A 16,773-nucleotide genomic window follows, 5' to 3' on the forward strand; every position below is an offset into this window, starting at 1 on the left:
AAGGACACAATGTACTTGTTTAAATTACCTTTCAAACTGCTCGAAACCATTAAGGGGGAGGTACTACAAATAAAAGTTGGATTTTTTGTTATAATGTTTTACCCTAATAACAGCTTTTATTTTATTATAATCCATTAGTTGACAATATTATTCTATAGATTATTAGGCAGCAATTTTGTTATTTTATCACACTTTCTGCACTCACTCACCGGGCCAGAATCCACAAATCTCAGTATAATATGCTTTCAATTTTGCTAAAATCTCTATTTAACTGGTTTGGCTGCGGCTCATCTTGGCAAATGTGTTTTTAATTTCATTCTAATTAACTTGACAGTTGACAGGACTCGAGGGTGGCATGATGGTGGCCCCTTTGCCAGGGTCCTCGCTGTAGCTCCATTCCAAGGGTCCCTTTCTCTCTCTCTCTGGCCCTAACAGCAAGATGTCAGACTTAACATGCAGGAAAAGGGTCTTTCGTCTCTGTCAAAAGTACATGTAATTTTTTAAAAACCAATTAAACAATCTGGCTTTCCCCTCGCTCTGTGAAAAGAATGCTATGGGTTCTGCAGGTCTCTCAAAAAATTGGTTCGTTCCCAGCGAGGTGGGCCCTGGAAGAGAATCGCAAACAAAGCAGACAGGAGGGGTCCCACTGCCCATCTAGGGAGCACTCTCCCTTTCCCAGCAGATGCTGCGCAAAGGTGGGGGCAGCCTTGGTGGGGGTCTCGGCCCCAGGAGCAAGGCTGAGCAGCACTGGCCTTGCCCTCCACCCAACCCCCATCACCCCCTTCTGCCTGGGAATCTGATGGCAGGTTGGGGCTGGGGAGGGGGCAGGAGATGCTGCTTCCATCTTTGCTTCTACTTAGCAAGAATTCGGGTTTCTCAGAGGCCCTAGACTAGGCCAGCTGGGATGCAGGTGTACCTGGCCCACAAAACCATGCGATTTCCCAAGAGAGCAACACTTTCAGCAAGGAGAAGGGCCTCTCTGTGAATCCCATCCAGGCTTCCCTATACACACAGGTGTAGTCCCATGGAGACCCCGGAAGCTTTCAGAACACCTGGGTCAGGTGCCCAGGGCCCCTGGGGCCTCAGCTTCTCCCATCTGCTTTTGTGCGTCGTCATGGGGCCCAGACTGGCTCCCTGCTCCCCTCCTTCCCTCTCTCAGATGTTGTGATTATTGCCTGTAACTGAAAATTCCCAGACTCCACGTTCATCCTACTCATTATACTTCTGTTTAATTATTAAGACTGTCTGTCCTACCAGGACCCAGAGATGGATCACTGTCACATGTCCCTCGTGTTAATGACAAAAGTGCATGGTTTTCCCGGATGCCAGCCAGCGAGGGGCAGCCTGCAATGGCAACACCCAGGGCTTTGCCTCCTTGTCCAGGCTTTCCTGAAAAGCTCCTTGGGAGATGTTCATTTACTCTCTCTCTCCCCCAGTCTTTAAGTCAGAATTTTGAATTGTCATTGAAAACAAGAATGCTATTACCAATTGTTTGACACAAAGCGAAATGAAGCATTTCGTGTGTGTCTGTGTATGTGTGTTAGCCCCAAGCAAACAAAATACAAATGTCTAGCACAATGATTTTCAAAAGCAAGAGCTGTTTTGTTCCCCAGGGGACATTCAGCAATGGCTGCGGACATTTTTGGTGATGATAGCTCTGACTAGGGGTGTGCCTCTTGTGTGTGGCGGCCAGGAGTGTTGGGACAGAGCCCTGTGAGCACAGGGCACCGACGGCCACCACCACTCACCTCCAAATGGCAGACCTGCCCGGGGGCTCACCTGCTCTCCCCTCACCTAGACGGAAGGCTCAGGTCTGGGAGAGGAGAAGGTGTCTCACCTGTAAGGGAGAACAGGCTGGGCCATGCCGCCCATGCCCGGGGGGTCGGGACCTCAGAAAGGACTTGACCCCACATGGTGCTGTGCTCATTCCCTTGACCGCTGCCTGATTCCCTGCCTCCGCCACACACCATCAGTAACACCACACACCCCTCAGCCCATTTCCCTCTCTAGCCAGTGGAAGAACGAGGTTCTAATGGGATAGCCCATGGCAGCACCCAGGCAGCACCCAGGGCAGCATGGCATCCCACACAGGCTGAGGAAGCCCCGGATGTGCTGACCACGTCTTGAGATGCACTCAGGCTTGGTCCCGGCTGGGGAGGGCACACGAGTCCTGCTCTGGCATCTTTTACACCAAACAGCAGAAACACAGCTGCTCCATGCAGCAGGAATCTGACCAAATGGTGCCACGTGGGAAGACGTCACACATTCAGGATAATTTGGTAGAGAAAAATGGAGGCACAGGAAGAAGAGAACAGACATGACATAGCACAATGAGCAGCCCAGCCTCGTGCCACATCCAACACACACAGACACCCAACACACACACAAACACGCCCAACACAGACACACACACAGACACACACACACAGACACACACACACACAGACACCCAACACACACACAAACACGCCCAACACAGACACACACACACAGACACACACACACAACACACACACAGATACACACACACAGACACCCAACACACACACAAACACGCCCAACACAGACACACACACACAGACACACACACCCAACACACACACAGACACACACACAGATACACACACACAGACACCCAACACACACACAAACACGCCCAACACAGACACACACACACAGACACACACATACAACACACACACACAACACACACAAAGACATACCCAACACAACCACACAGACACACATACCCAACACAGACATACACACACACACACCCAATACACACAGACACACAAAAACACACCCAGCACATTCACAGACACCTGCAAGAGAATCTCCTAGACTAACCGTAAGAGTAACCAGAAGCAGGGAAAGTATTCTAATGATACTCTCTAGCAAAAGTAACCTAAAGCATATGAACTGTTTAGTTCTAGAATGTTTCATGTAATATTTTCTGACTTATTTCAGAATATTTTCTGGGTAACTGAAACCCAACAGTAAAGCCGCAGGTAAGCAGGCACTGCTGTACCAGGTCAAGCTGCGTGCTCTCCTCTGCTGTGGACATGCCCACCACCCAGTCACACGGAGGATCAGACTGGAACCAGTTCAGGGACACAAGGGGAGGGTTCTACCTCCAGCTGCCCTAGCCCACCTGCAGCCCTGAGCAGTGATCAGGCTCCCACAGCTACAGCTGTTCAGGAAAAGCCCAGGGAGCTGCACCAAACCCCGGGTGGTGATCCCAGCACGGGGCTAGGAAACCAACAGCATCTGAAAGCACGTTTTCCAACCCAAAGATCTACCTGTGTCTGTGTTTGCTTCACTTGCATTCTGTCCAAGCATTTGCTGCAGGGCGCGTGTGTGTGTGTGTGTGTACACGTATGTACACATGAGACACAGAGACAGGCTCAGAAAGAAGGGTCCTGCTCCCAAGAAACTTCTTTCCAAATTAATTGCCAGGAAGAAGTTAGATGTTCTTCCAGTACTTTGTACCCAAAGCTGCCCTGTGGCTCCTGGACTTTGGTCAAGAATGACCCAGACTTCCACCCGGCTTAGTCAAGTCACCTGTTTAGGGAACTCACTGCTGCCTCTTTCCGGAAGTGCGCCCAGATGGGAGTTTGCCTGCCCTGTGGGGTGTGGCTCATGGCTGTGGGATGCTGGAGGGGAGGGTGGAGTTGTAAGTCATACGATGCAGCCTCATCCCTCCTCCTTTCCTACCCCCACTCCCCCCACCCCCAAGGAGCACACTGCCTTCCGGGACCCCCGTTTTACTAGACAAAGATTAAGTTTTACCATGACATCGTAGCCGGGCCTGTGTTTGACCATCAAGCACCATGTGTGGCCATTAGAAAGAAAAGGAAAATCAATAGGATTTCATTAGAACAGCAGGCAATCAGAGCCCAGCCCTGGCTTAATTACAGTTTCAGTAGCATTTGCTTTAATTGGAAAGAATAAAAGAAGTGAAGTGGAGTGAATGAAGAAATTAGCATATCTATCACTGTTGTCACATTGTATGGTGGCCTTAGAACACCAGTGGGCTCTTTCGTGTCTCGGAAGCTGCTGCGCTGAACCCAGAAAAAAAAACCCATGCGATGGCAATTAGCGAATTCTCAGGCTCTGCCTTTGTGCAATTCTAATTAAAGTCTTTTATAATCTTGGGAAGTCATTTTTAAAAATCTGTGAGATCTGCTCTAGACACCTTGCCACACGTCTCTTAATTACACTGGCTTGGCGCAATGCAGGCTGGGATAGCTGGCGTCAGCTCAGGCCCTGGGAAAGCTGCCTCCACCATCCACCCCACGCATGGGCAGCTTCTGCAATACGGGGACTCTCTCTGCCTAAGTGGTTCCCAGTACCCTAGCTGCTCTCCTGCTGGACAGTTCAGGGAAACTTTTTCTGCAGAAAGAAAATATGGTCTAAGGGGGTGAGTTCACCTAGTCATTAAAATTAGTCATCTTTCGTCCCACTAAACCAGGAAACATGATCACATGGCCTGCAATAGCATGTCCTGTTCAATGCAGACTCCTTGTTGGGGGGTGCCATGCAGTTAAAATCCATGAAGACAAGAGCTGTGGGGAACAGGGCAGAGGGCACCCAACAAGCCATGAGCTGGGGGAGATTTAGAGTCAAGTCTATCCCAAGGGGCTTCTTCCCTGGGTGACGTGGCTGTCCCACGGTGAGGTGGCTAAGACAGTTTCCAGCTAAACAAAGACAAGGCTCCAGTCCCCCACTGTGGTGGGGGCTCTCTTTCCAGCAATCACGTGGGCAGCTGTGCCTGGGCAGCTGCTTCTGCAGGTTCACCCAGAGCAGGTGCCTTCCCCCGGGGCCCAGCACGAAGGAAGGACAGCTTCTGCCCTTTGTCACATACCCCAGGATAGCAGCTCATTGTAGCCTGTGTCATCAGGGCGCAGGGGCCACCTCTGAGGTCAACGGGAAGAGGCCAGGAGACCTCCATGCAGAAAATTACAGGGAGGAAATGACTCATTGTCCCATCACAAAGTGGACCCTGGGAAGCGCGTGATTGGCTTCTCACTAGAGCGTGGCGGGACCCATCCGAGGTCAAACCCCAGGGCCGCTGGCCCCCACAGGCCAGGGTAGTGGGAGGAGCTAAGCACACACACTGAATTTGCTCCCAGTCAAGATCTGTGCTCTACCCACATGCATCAGGAAGAAGCAGGTAAAGTGGGTGTGTGTGGGGGGGGGGGGACATCCATGAGGAGGGAGCCTGCAACCCCTACCCACATACCTTCCAACTCATGCATATTCAGCATCAGGATGTGAGCACTGCAGACCTGGACGATGGGCACTGGGCACAGGGCTGCCTCCAGAATCAGCCGTGGGAGGGACCAGCGGAACCACATAGCTCTCTAGGACTGTAACAACTGCACCCAAGCCTGGGGACTCCTCTACTCGGCATGGCCCAAGGGGGTCACACGGCCGGCTGGAGACAGCAGCACAGAGAAGTGTGCAATGGCAGGAACAGGCATGTCCCATGTCCCACCCAGCCATTTGCCATCTTCAGACTCTCCAAGACAGGGCAAGGAGGCCTGGGCTCTGCACAAGCCACCTGCCTTTTCAGCCTCAGTATCCCCATCTGAGCAGGATGTATCCTGCTCAGCCCCAGGACCTCCGTGGTTAGGAATAAGACTGAGGAGGAGATAAAAATTACTCCAAGGTCTTGGATGAGGAAAGGAGTGGGGAGGTGGGGAGGGGAGAGAGCGAGCCAGGGCGAGCATCTCCTGCCCTGTGAGGAACACTCAGAGCCCAGGGCAGGCAGATGGACACCTTCCCAACACAGTAGGCTGCAGCGAACCGGCCACCTCACCATGGCTCTCATGTGCACTGCAAGCCGAACATCACCATCAACCTCATCTGTCTGCCTTGGAAGTTTTGCAGGGAACTCGTGAGGGCCCTGACTGTGCAGTGGTGAAGGCTCGCTTCCTGTTGCACCTGCAGCATCCACACCATGGTCTTGGCAGGTGCAGCTCCAGCCTAGGCACAGGGATCGGCTGGGGCCACCGGTAGGAACATCTAAAGGCCCTGGAACCCAAGGCTAGGAGCTCCTCAAGGTGCTGCTCATTCTGCCCTGTGACCCCTTCCCAGAGAACCTGAACACCCACACCCTGTGCTGGAAGGGCGCTGATGCTCAGTGGTTAGCCCCATGGTCCACAGTCCAAATTGGAACCTTGGTCCTGCTGGTAGGAGTCACGGGCTTGAGACAAGGGAGGACTGGGTGCTGGCCTTGGGCCCCTCACCTCCGAGAGGCGAGGCAGAGCTTATGGACCAGGGCCAGGGACAGGGGTATGTCTGCCACATCAGGGGCTCCTCCTTCTGCCGGTACTGGGGAGCCTTGCGGAAAGATCTCGTCCATGCCCAGCAGCTGCCCAGCCTGTCTGCCAGGGACAACACACACACACACACACACACACACACACACACACACACACACCAGCGCAGTGTCCTTTCCGAGGAGAGCTGCAGGGTCTTGGCAAGGAGCCCCATCTCCACGCAGCTAAAATGCAGCCACCACCATTAACTGGGACCAATGCAAGCGTGTGCGTGCTCTGCCAGGGCGAGCATTCCCGGGAGCAGTAATTAGAGGGGGTGGGGGAGGGCTCCTCGGGCCGCTTAGCTGCGGAAAACCATTTTCATTGAAAATATACATTTGTAATTGTAAATGGAAAGATTACCTGTAATAGCGGTAACAGACCCATTTCCTAATCAGATGAACACTATAGCTGAGGACCGCAACGGCCGCATGGAGCTACGTACACCATTTCTGTACCGCAGGCTGCCAATTTGTTTCCACGGCGAAAAGCGTGATTTAGTGTTTGTAGCATTACCATCTGTTGTCGTTATTACAGAAATTATATATAAACCAGTTAGTAAACACTTTGCCGCATTGTCTGTTGTTTTGATAATCACCCATAATAACATCTAGCATCAATATGGTCTTTAAACCCGATTTGGGAGTTAATGGAATAAGAGGAGGCAGTCTGTATATGCACCGGGGTAATGTCATTAGGAATGTTTGTGAGGAACAAATTAAATCAGTTGTAAATTGTGCTCTCAAGTCAGCCAGAAAACCAGTCTTGTTCAGGAGAAGGGATTTATATTTTAACCTCGTGCAGAAGATGCACTTACGTAGATTAAAATAAAATAGGGACTTCGCCGATGGATGGAAGAGGTAATTGCTGGGGCCTTAATGGCTTCCTGTTGGCTGTGTCATGCAGTGGGCACAGCTATTTTAAAAGTTAACCGGCACTCGGGGTCATACTTTTACTGATTCAGTCATTAAACCAGGCTAGACATGTCACTAAATGGCTGATTATTCAAATGACAAGCCTGCTCCGCGCTTCCCCAGTGTCGTGTTTAGAACATGGGGATTTTCAGGGATGATTCTCATAAAATCAAGATGAGTTGGATTCAAGTACAAGTCAATGGTAGCACTGGGCCGGGGCCTGGCCCATCTGGGCCAGTTGGCTTCTCAGATGGGCAAGGATGGGCAGGTGGCCACGGCGGCCACACCTTGATGTTTGGACACTTCCAGGTTCCGGGGGAAGAGGAGTTGGCGTGTGGCTGTGTCCCTAGGGGAGTCAGGCTTGGACAGAGATGAGTCAGGCAGAAGTATGCAGACAGAGTGAATGCCAGGGAATCCACAGTCCCCAGCTCTCCTCTGCCCTGGCCCTGGTCTGGTCAGCCTCAGGAGGTGGCGGAGTGGCAGGTATGTCCCAGTTTCATCTCCATAGCCATCCCCCCTTCCTGTTCCTCCTCCACCTTGGAGATCACCATCAGGGCCTTCCTCTTGCATGTTCTCTTCTGGTCCCTAGGAGGCAGGCTTTACTAAGAACCCCCATTTTGTAGACAAACTGACTGAGGTTTACAGCAGCTTGACACATGTGAATGAGGCCACACAGCTGGCCAGAGGCCCGGTAAGGATAGGAACAACCTCCAGCAGCTGTATCCAACAGGCGGCGTAAACAACGGACATTTACCAAGGCATTAGGAAGGACCCTGCATAGAGGGATGGCTGTGGAGGCAGGAAGGATAGAGACAACCTGGAGCTCATCTCTCGAGCAGCTGCGGATGCTGGCTTGGGGGCAAGCCAAAAGGAGACAGCAAAAAGTCCACAAGCAGGTGCTACTCAGGCAAGCAGACAAGCAGGATCAGAAAACAGTACCCAAGGTTGCAGACCAGGCCAGATCACCCCAAGGAAGTGCCTGAGCCAAGCCTGGGAGAAGCGCTAAGATGATGTTTTCAGAACAGACACAGATGCACATTATCCTAAAGATGACACCCAGTCAGGGCTGATGGTCATGAACTCATTGCTGCTTGAATCTTTCTCCGTAAAAATATGCACAGCCCATCAAACCCAGAGTGGCTGATGTCCCAAATAGGAGCCCTTCTAGTTCAACTTCCAACTGTGCTTCCCATCCAGCTTCCTGCCTAAGGCCTACCCTGGGAGGCAAAAGGTGTGGGCTCAAGTACTCAGGTCTCTACCATCCTCATGGCAAGCCTGGACTGAGTTCTAGGTGCCTGGTTCAGGCTGACCCAACCTTGGCCTACGTGGACATTTGGAAAATGACCCAGCAGATCAACGATGTGTGTGAGTGCGCTAGCTTTTCAAATAAACTAGAAAGACTAAAGTGATCTCTATAAATTTCCTGTTCTTTATCATTAAAAGAAAAATCAAAGTAAATCTAGCAAATATTAAGTAGGCCAAAGCCCCAACAGCTTTCAAACGGTGGCAATAATTATAAAGAAAAGGACCCAAGTTTGGGTTTTGAAATGAGGATGATGATGGTTCAAATCACCAGGTGCTTTGGAATTGGTCTTCACCCCCCCCCAAGTGAATGCTGTTTGCACACAGCACAAGGGTGAAGACCCCCAGAAGCCCTCACCCCTACACAGAGTGGAGGTGAACACAGAACCATCGTATGCCTGCAGCACCTCAGATGTTCATCCTGGTCCCCAGAACCAGGACCCCACCCTTCCTCTCCAGCATCACCCAGGAGATGTCAGCTTCCAGACCAAACTGCTGTGTTCCAGGCGCTGTCGATCAACGACTGCAAGGCCACCATCCTGGTAGCCCACAGCACCCGAACGCTCAACTCCAAGTCTGAGGTTTTCTAAACCTGGATTTGTAGGCAACTGCTAAGGCTGCATTGCATGTAGTTAAGTATTACACTGCTGGGAGAAAAGCAGCCACTAGCTGGCAGGTACCCTGGGCCTGATGAATGCCAGATTTGTGTTAACTATGCCACTGTGCCAGCAGAGTCACCCCTTCTATTTTTTTAAAGATATGTATGGGGCAGACACTAACACCAGTACACAGAGTCTGGGGACCCTCGTGTGAGTGTGTGTGCACCCTGGGTAGGCAGGCAGGACCCCAGGCTGGCACAGTACACTGCCAGAAGACCAAACTTGGGGATCTGTCAGCTGTGGATTACCCTGGGAAGCAGGTCCAGAGATGTGTGGGAGTGAGGACTGCTGATGGATGATGTGACAGGAAAGGAGTGATTTCTGGAGGACTCCACCAAGCAGGCTACCGTACTTGCAGGTAAACAAGGGAGCCAAGACTGCGTGGTTTAGAGGAGGGGCAATCGGAGGAACTTCGGGGGCCGAACCAACACACCTACCTAACTGGGGGACCTGAGCTGAGATTGTTAAAATCAACCACTGCTTACTGGTGGACACGAAAGCCATAGCTAGGAGCCTGCCTGGCAGGGCTTGACCACAGTACCCACGAGTAAGTGGGTATGGGGTGGACCATGCTAGCCATAACCAGCTCATAAGAGAACTGGATCTGAGAGTAGATTTCGTGGGGGATCTTGGGCTCACCCTTGTGGGACTGCCATACCAACTGGTTTGCTTGAGGACTAGGGGGTGGTGATGCGCTGAGTTAGGTATGACCATGGAACCCCTAACACTCCTGGGTTCCTTGAGTACTGGGTTGGGGACAGGCTGGGCTGGTCCAGGCTGTAACACCCACAGGCATACCCAACTCTTGGTTGTGGGGCAGGCAGAATTGCAACATTTGCCAGCACACACTAAGACTGACTGAAGGGACAGACTGTGTCAAGTAAGGGCCTAGCATATGCCAGCATGCACAAAATCTGGGTCTGGGAGTGGGCCTGGTTGGAGAATTTGGAGAACTCCCCTAGTAGGCTATAGCTCCTGCTGGTGGGCACATGAGTCAAGCTGGGTGTTAGTCAGACCAGACAGGGCTGCTTTACTTGTCAGCAAATATGTGGGGTGGTTCTCAGGAGGCAGGGGTGGCATACAGGCCAGGACCAAGCTAAACCATAGCACACTGGCATGTGTGGGAACCAGGATGGGGTGCAAGTCATGCCAGGCTCAGCCAGGCTGTCACACCTACCAGTTAACATGAAAGGTAGGAGCAGGGGCAGGCTGGGCAGGGATAGAGTGCAGTACCCACCAGCAAGAGTTGGCAAGTGGGGTGGACAACACCACACGAGACTGCAGCATCTGATGGTGGAGGCCAAGCTGGGTGTGAGTCAGAGCAACCACCGGTATGCACAAGATCTGAGGCTTGGAGTGAGCCCGGTCAGGGATCTAAGGGAACACCCCATGGAAATTAAGGGGATGTCCCATCTGGTGAGCACAGGAGCCTGGATTGGGGGTAGTGAACCAGGCTGGACATGACTTCAATATCCCTTAGCATGGGTATGAACTGGATCTGAGGTGTGCCAGACTGGGCTAGCCTCCAGAACCCACTGGTGCTCACAAGAGTCAAAGTGGGTCTCTACACCCATAGAACCATGAGAGAGCTGGGTTTAGGGGTAGACCTGGCAGGACTTGGCTGTAGAACCCAACAGTAAGAGCCAGAATGGTTGTAGGCTGGTCAGGCAAGGCTGCTGTACCTGCCAAGATAGGAGGTGAGCCAACTCAGGCTAGGCCAAGGACCCACTGGTGTGCATGAGATCTGCAAGTGGGAGGTGACCCGACATAGGAGCTTGGGGAACTCCTCTGTCAGGATGCAGACCAGCCAGGTTACAGTACCCTCCAGCATATATGTTGGTCAGATCTGGGGCAGGCCAGGCTGGACCATTTTAGGGCACCTGTTTACAGACATGAGAACCAGGATAAGGTGCAGGACAGGCTAGGCTGGACCACAATATCAGCTAGTTCACACTAAGGCTAGGACTGAGGGCTGGCGGGGCTGGGCTGAGCTGGGCTGCAACATCTTCCATCATAAGCTGGAATTGGGGACAGCCAAGCCAAGCCAGACTACAGCACTTGCTGGTGAGTTCTGAGTTGAGCCGAGCCATGCCAGTCCGGGTTGTAGCTCCCACCAGCACATGTAAGACATGGGATGGGGTATGCCCAATAGGGGAGCTATGGGGGCTCTCCTGCTGGGCTCACTGCTCCCACTGGTGAGCATGAGAGCTGGCATTGGGAACAGACTAGGCTAGGAAGGGTTACAAATTCGGTTGGCCTGCATGAGAGCTGGGTAAGGGAAGAGCCAGGCTAGTTTGAGCAACCATACCCACTGGTGCGTGCATGGGCTGAGTAAGTGTAGGCTGGTTGGGCTTTGCTGCAGCATTGGCTAGCAGGTGCTGGGACTGGGGGCAAATCATGTCAGGATAGACTGTAGAAGCACCTGTGAAGTGCAAGATCCAGGGCTGGGAGTGAGCCCAGTAGGGGAATTTGGGGCATCCCTCTGATGGACTGCAGCTCCCACTGGTGAACATGAGAACTAGGGCTAGGGGCAGCCCTGGCTGGACAGGCAATGATACCTGCCAGTGAGCTAGATAGCAGGGTCAGTTGGGCTGAGCTAGGCTGCAGCACCCACTGACGTGTACAAAAGCCAAATGGAATGCGGGACAGACTTGTCCATCTGCTGCACACACCAGCATGTGCAGGAGCCGGGGCTGGGGGTGGACCTGGTGAAGATCATTGGAGATTGCTCTAACTAGGCTGCAGTTCCCACTGTGTGCATGAAGGCTAAGTGTATGTTATGCAGGGTTAGGCCGGGCTGCATCATCTGTTGGTTTGCCCATGAGGCAGGGCTGTGGTTGGCATACGAGATAGGTGTGTGTAGTCTGATGCTCGTGATGAACTGAGCTGGAACCTGCACTGGTGGCACATTCAAGTCAGGAGTCACCTCTGGTGGGGCTTCTTTGAGGATTCCCCCTACCCACAAACTGAATCACTGGACTCAAACCTCCACCCATGGTGAAAAATCACAGGATCTATAGTCTGACCGTGGAATGTATGTGTCAGAACTGGGTTTGCATGATTTCTAATGCCTGTGCAGTGGAGGGCACACTTAGATGCTCATGGGAGACATGACAACCAGCTCATGAGGCCTGCAGAGGATGTCTAGTACCAAAGAGGGCAGAACAAATTGGACAGCTCTCCCAGCCAAGTGTTGGCAGCAAGTATCTGGGTGAATGGAGACTCAAAGGTGGACTATGTGAGCCAATGGACTTTGGAAGGATCTCCTCAACATTGGAGCAATGAAACCAACAGCATCTCAAAACCATCTATCAAAACCACTTAAGCAGTAACCTTGGAACGTACTCCACATTGGGAACCCTGGGATGACACTGAGAGGCCGTCCTCCCATTCCTGAATACTGCTGAGGCTGGGCTGCTGGGAGCAGCCCTCTCCCCTTCTCTCCCCACTTTCCCCAGATACAAGAAGAAAACACAAGATTGGTGGCAGTCGTCTCATTCACTTTCCCCCATTCTTTGACCCTCCCCACCCTAACTGGTGGTCTACATGGGCATAAATCCCTTTCAACTACGTTAGCCTCATCAAAAATAAAATGAATTTATTATTTTTTATAAAGAAAAAAAAATGATTAGCTCTAAAAGAGTCAAGCTTTGGTCCAAGGACAATAGAGCAACTAGTACCGACCCAAGAGCAGACGTCCCCTTGCTGAGCTTTCCCATTGCCACTGTGCCGGCCTGGCACCAGGCTGCAGACTTGGCAGGCAAGTTCTCTCATCACTGTCACCTCCCCTCACACACGGGCAAGCTGAGGCCTGAAGAGGCCTTGTCACTTGCCTGCAGTCACACAGCTAGACTACAGCATAACCCACTGTCTATAGCCAGCCTGCCACATGGTTTGTGAGGATAGACAAGCCAAGACCAGCCTTTGCGTCTGTACCTGATGAGAAAAGAAATGTAACCTGAAATTTAAATTTCTGTGTCCTTCAACAAAGCCATGCTGAACTGTGTACATGTGGTCCCTGGCGACGTGGGTGAGATGAGGGCAGAGCTGGTTACACCATCAGAGCCTGGACGACTCAGGGAGACGCAAACATTTCTTGCCAGGCCCTGGATGAGAAAGTTTGCACATGGGCTTGGAACCACTGTAAGCAAGTGAGGGAGGAGAAAGGAGGGGCTTTGTCTCGAAGGGACCAGCCCCGGAGGGTTAGAGAGAGCCAGCCAGGAAGCAGAAATGAAAGGACAGCTCCACAGGCATGTTGTGGGACAGGCAGGTGGGTGTGGACCAAACCTACAAAGGCACAGTGGGGAGGAGGGCCCAGCTCTCCCTTCCTGGCTGGGGTGAGGGCATCCCTCCCCAACTAGGAAACCTGCACCCCAGTGACAGCCGCTGGGACCCGGGTACTGCAAATACTTCAGATATTGCAGTATTTTTCATAAGTTCGAGTAATTATTTTAATTAAAAATCTTTAAAATATTAATGGGGGTGGGTGTTGCCAAGCAGAGTTAATTATAGCAGCTCCACTCACCACATGTACTTAAGACTCTGTCAGCTTTTCCACTAGGAACCGCTGCTTTTTCAGAGGGTTATAATTCAAGCAAATAAATTGGCCACAGGCTGGAGCTTGACGTGCAAGTTTGCAGGGTGGGAATTAGTTGTTTAATTGATTTGAATATTCCAGGCCTCAACATGGAGCCGAGGAGGGGGGAATGCCCTCTGCTGTCGTTTCAGAGAGGGTTGGCAGAAAGACACCTGCCCTTTCGTAGCTCCCTGGTCATTCACCCCCCCACCCCCACCATTAAAACCTCACCATGCATCATCACTGTTCAAAACCGTGCACCTGTATGTGGCTTTGCACCTGAAGGGTCTAAGTGCCTTACTTAGCTCTGTAATTCGTGCCTAAGTCTCCCCTCCAATGAGCCTCATTAATCCGGAAAGGAGAGGTTTTTGCCTGCTTATGTGAATGTGTTTTAAAATAAGCCGTTTCATTTTGGAGGTAGCTTCAGTGCGTAGCCAGCAGCAGCGCAGGCTTAGCTTCCTTGGCTCAAGTCTGATCATTAAACCAACTTCACTATTAGGGGCGAATATCTGGATGGAGAGTGCATTTTATCCCTGAAGAATATGCTATATTAGTGAGAAAATGACTCTAAATGGGAACAAAGCTGACAACTGCTGCTTGCAGACTAATGGCCTAGTGTATATATCGTACCCAAAAAGCATGTCATCGCCCGCTGTTGAGCAGATCACCGGCTCTGGCTTCTGGTCGGCACAAATGGGATATTACCGGTGTCGAAGAGGCTTTGAGGATTTGGGCTTCTCCTCCCCCACTCCCTCTTACTTAACGGCCACAGACACAGTTTCAGCACAAACCTGGGAATCCAGGCTGCCGTGCCAGCATGGCTGCCAGCAGGTGGAAACGCCCCTGGTTCCCACTTCTGCACAGAATCACTCAGTTGCTGCTTCATGCAAAACTGCATCCTGTAAGTGGTAGGATCTTTCCTCGCCCACCGAGGAGTTTGTTCAACTCAACCTCTTTAGGGACTCAGGGGACACCCCAGGGGCACACGGACAACACAGGGTATCTGAGCGATGGCTAGCTTTTTGCCCAGATAGGCACAGTTCGCTGTACTGCCCAGGAAAAGCAGTGAGCAGAAGGAGGGAAAGGAGAATAGAACCCAAGAAGTCCTCAGATCAAAGCGTGAAGCTGCCGCAAGAAAGTGGGGTGGAGGGGAGCACGTGTTTCTTTTCTAATCCTCAATATCATCTTCCTTATGAGAACAGATTCAAATTGGGGGCCATTTTCTGTCCTTCTTGAAGAGGAAAAAGGAACCAATTTTAATAGAACCCAAGAACACACGTTGATAGAAGGCATTTTCCCTCCGCCTACAAACACGGGGGACGTGGTGGTGACTCAGAGCCTCGCCTTGTGGAGGCTCTGGGAAGGGCTGTGCCCACATGATAGCAGCTGTTAGCACTCGGTTCCTCTCTGTGTGTGCTTCCTCACATCTCTAAATTCTCATATTATTTCCTGTCCACTATTTGTTGTTGTTGGAGAATAATTCATTTACTGAGACTGCTTCTTTTTAAAGCAGCTGATGATAGGGTGTCTCTTCTTGAAGACCAACAATGTAAAAATTTGAATTGGCGATGCTCTTGAAACACAGGATAGTTCTTTATGGGCCAAAATACGTGCACATTGAACTGTAAGTGCCCGGGGGCAAAAGCTAGCACGCAGAGCTCACGTGCTCGGAGCTTGCAGCAGGGATTCCAGCTGCTCCCCAAACAGGGGCATTGAGCACCACCCCGAAAGCTGCGGTGCTGCTCCCCTGCCATCCACAGGCAGTCCCAGAGGCTAGGGCCAAGCGTCTTGCCAGCACGGGCCTGGGACAGGAAGATAAACACTGGACTCTTGATATTCTTTCCATCAAGGAAAAAGAATGTTTTAGAAGCTGAGGTTTCTCGAGGCAGGCGTTTGACCGAACAGCTAAGACACCTGATGGGGTGCCCTCATCTTGTATCACAGTGCCTGGCCCTGCTCTGCGCCCAAATCCAGCTTTCTGGGAACAGGAACCCCAGGAGGTCATAGGTAATATGTCAAGTAGTTGGATGCTTGCCACCTGTGTGAGAGATCTGGCTTGAGTTCCTGCCTCCTGCTCTTGATCTGGTTGTCGTGGGCATGTAGGGAGTGAACCAGTGAACACACTTTCTCTCTCTTTCTCTCTCTCTCTCTCTCTCTCTCTCTCTCTCTCTCTCTCTCTCTTCTCCTCCTCCTCCCTCCACTTTCCCCTTTGTTCCTTCCTTTCTCTCCTTTGTTCCTTCCTTCCTGAACTCTCTCCCTCCTCCTCCAATAAATAAATAATTCCAAAAGCTCAAAGAGTATCTAGCAAAGAAAAGCTCTAGGTGAGAAGCCAATTTCTATTGCAAAGCAATATGCTGACACTTTAACAAGTTTATTTAAAAAAAAAAAAAAAGAGTTGTAAGGTAAGCTTACTTTGGAAAAAAAATTTAAAACCCATGCATATTTTCACACATACTTTCTATGAGCTTCCACTGTGGACCGTGCATCACACACAGAGTCTTTGAAACAACTCAGTAGCAGAGGGAGTGTAATGACGTCAGTGTCCAGGGAAAGAAGCTGAGATTGGTGACCTTGACCCAAGTTAGTGAAAGAACCCTGTCCCCACACACACACACACACACACACACACCAGGATTTAAAGCCAGCTTCATGTGTCTCCAAAGCTGGATCTACACCTTGAACAGTATTCTTAGTGTCCCTTTTGTTATCCTGACTGATGAATGCCCCCAGAGTGTGTGTGTGTGTGTGTGTGTGTGTGTGTGTGTGTGTGTGTGAGACGTGGGTTAGGCAAAGAGAATATACCATTCTCCCACTGACCACAACACACAGGCCAGCAGCACAGATTTGGCCTGTTGAACTGTTTTAATTGACTACAAGAAATTGTAGGAAAAAAAAACCACTTTTTTGAATTTTAAGAGAGCTACTTGTTGTTATTCTTCAATGATAGTTAAAAAAAAAATCTGAAATTCCCAGCAAATCTATAATACATACTTTTA

This window comes from Ochotona curzoniae, unplaced genomic scaffold (assembly GCF_017591425.1).
Source record: "Ochotona curzoniae isolate NIBS_2020 unplaced genomic scaffold, NIBS_Ocur_1.0 contig_66, whole genome shotgun sequence".
NCBI classification, from domain to species: Eukaryota; Metazoa; Chordata; class Mammalia; order Lagomorpha; family Ochotonidae; genus Ochotona; species Ochotona curzoniae.